The following is a 2,271-nucleotide window of genomic DNA, read 5'->3' as shown; positions in this document are numbered from 1 at the left end:
AGTACTTATGAGCTGCTGAATTTGAGTTGTTCTTTTCTGTCTAAGTGCTCTCTGAGGACACGTGTTTCGAGAACCGCCCGGTTTAGAAGCAAATCCCCATGGCAAACCTTTTCTACTCCGTGCAGTTCCCGAGACAAGCAGAGATGTCAGCAGAGAGCACTGTTGCCAGACAGAAAAGAACAACTCAACTTCAGCAGCTGATAATTATTGGAAGGATTAAGATTTTTTTAATAGAAGTAATTTACAAACCTGTTTAACTTTCTGGAGCCAGTTGATATAAAACATTTTTTTCCCCTGGAATACACCTTTAACTTTCTTCCAAATGGCACTTTGCGCATAGCATTGTACTCCACTTTTTTATACACTTTCCAGCTTATGTTATTTCAGTAATGGCCGGGCAGCTAAGCTGTAAACTGTGATTTACAGAACGCGCAGGATGGAAAATGTTAATGACGCAGTTCCTTACTGTACAGACAGAAAAGCAATAATAATAGGCAAACAATAGGCACGGGTAATCGTGCACAGAGAACTGCAGGCTACAAGTTCTTAAAAATGTCCTCTTGAAGAATTAAGATGACGCCTCTTTCTGAAATTATGACACATCATTCATGGTCCCCCATGTTTCCCAGACTTATCTTCACTTCAAATAGCATCGCCATCTTTTCAGTAATAATGTATCGACACATTTAAACAGCATTTGAAAAACTACAACTCCCAGCATGCCCGGACAGCCTTCGGCTGTCCGGGCATGCTGGAAGTTGTAGTTTTGCAACATCAGGAGAAGCATAGTTTGGGGACCACTGACCTGCACTATCATGTATGACGACAACCACAAAAAAATCTGCATTAAAATTTATGATAAATGGATGTTGGTTACTTTTTTAACAGGCATCTGTGGGGACCAAGCTGGGGACCTTTCATCTGGACGTGATGAGGACTGGATCTTGAAAATGCTTTTATACATTGAACTTTTATAGATATTTAAAGTGTACAGGACAACCCCTTAAACGTTAACATGTCATCAGATTTTACTGTATGTATGGCAACACGTTACATATGGTAACATTTCACCATGCTAGGGGGAAAGGTTCCTGCAGTCAGGGATGGTGAGGATATGAAGTTTGAAAGGTGTCCCCACCAGCCCATAAGTAGTCCCCTGAGCGGGAAGCTATACCTAGTCCTATCTGCTCGGACTGTAATCAAGAACACCCCCTTCCCCCCTCCCAGCATGATGGCAGCTGCATCACCTCTCTGCTCCATAGCAGACAGAGCGATAACGTGGCTGTCAATCATGCTGATGACGCGTTTCGAAGGGGTCACCCCTCTTCCTCAGGTTTATAGCTATAAACCTGATGAAGAGGGGGTGCCCCCTCGAAACGCATTGTTTTGCACAGAAATAAAGCCTTAAAATCTACACTGACTCAGTGTCATCCTCGGGAGAGCGCCTACCAAGCCTAAAAGTCGGAATTTTCCTCGAACATCTGGCTAGCCCTGCAAGGCAACCCAGATTCCATATCTGAAATCCTGTTCCAGCCCGCTTGCAAAGCAGGACCGACGGCCGGCTGCCTCCCAACACATAAACTTAAAGCGTACAACAGTGTTGTGCCTGCCAGCACAACACAAAAAGGTGAGCACCATTTCATCAACTTTTTTTTTCCCTAAAAACCTTATTCTGACGTGTTTCACCATTAGAGCGCCATCTCTGTTCTCTTTTTCCCTGCTCTCCAATCATGCTGATGGGGCATAGTTACAGCCCAAACAGACGGGAATAGCAGAGGATTGCTCCCGCCCCGCCCAGGTGACTACTTTTAGGCCAGTGGGGGGACACCTTTCAAACTGTACATCACTGCTGGCAGGAATGTCTTCCAGGGATGGTGAGGAAGAGGATTTTACCATATAAAAATGTGTTGCCTCGCATCACACAACACAACACCCCCCCCCCCCCTTCCGTCAGCAGGAAGCACAAACTCTAAGCTCCAAGAGAACGAAACTAGCGCCACCTATGGCTTATATGGGGGAGACTAGCAGGGAGCCCATAGGTCACTCTTGGGATCACCTGGTCACTGGTACCTCCTGGGTAACAATCACATGACATATCTCTTAAAGATACAATCGCTTCTCGGCCTTTTGGCTAAGATCAAGTGTAGTATCTGTTCTTATCAGTTTTCATGCTGGTGGGGATGGGTGCTGCATGGAGGATGCAGGTGTACCAGGGCTTTCCGGGGCTGGTTCTGAGGAATCAGCTCGACGGCTGCCCCGATGTGACCTGTT

General features: G+C 45.8%; 1 pseudogene; it reads left to right on the top strand.

Moving 5' to 3' along the window:
- Window positions 1-2,111: 2,111 nt before the first annotated feature.
- Window positions 2,112-2,271, top strand: LOC130359170 (U2 spliceosomal RNA; annotated as a pseudogene).

The sequence above is a fragment of the Hyla sarda genome, chromosome 2 (genome assembly GCF_029499605.1).
Source record: "Hyla sarda isolate aHylSar1 chromosome 2, aHylSar1.hap1, whole genome shotgun sequence".
Classification (NCBI taxonomy): Eukaryota; Metazoa; Chordata; class Amphibia; order Anura; family Hylidae; genus Hyla; species Hyla sarda.
This window is presented reverse-complemented; position numbering and strand designations above follow the sequence as displayed.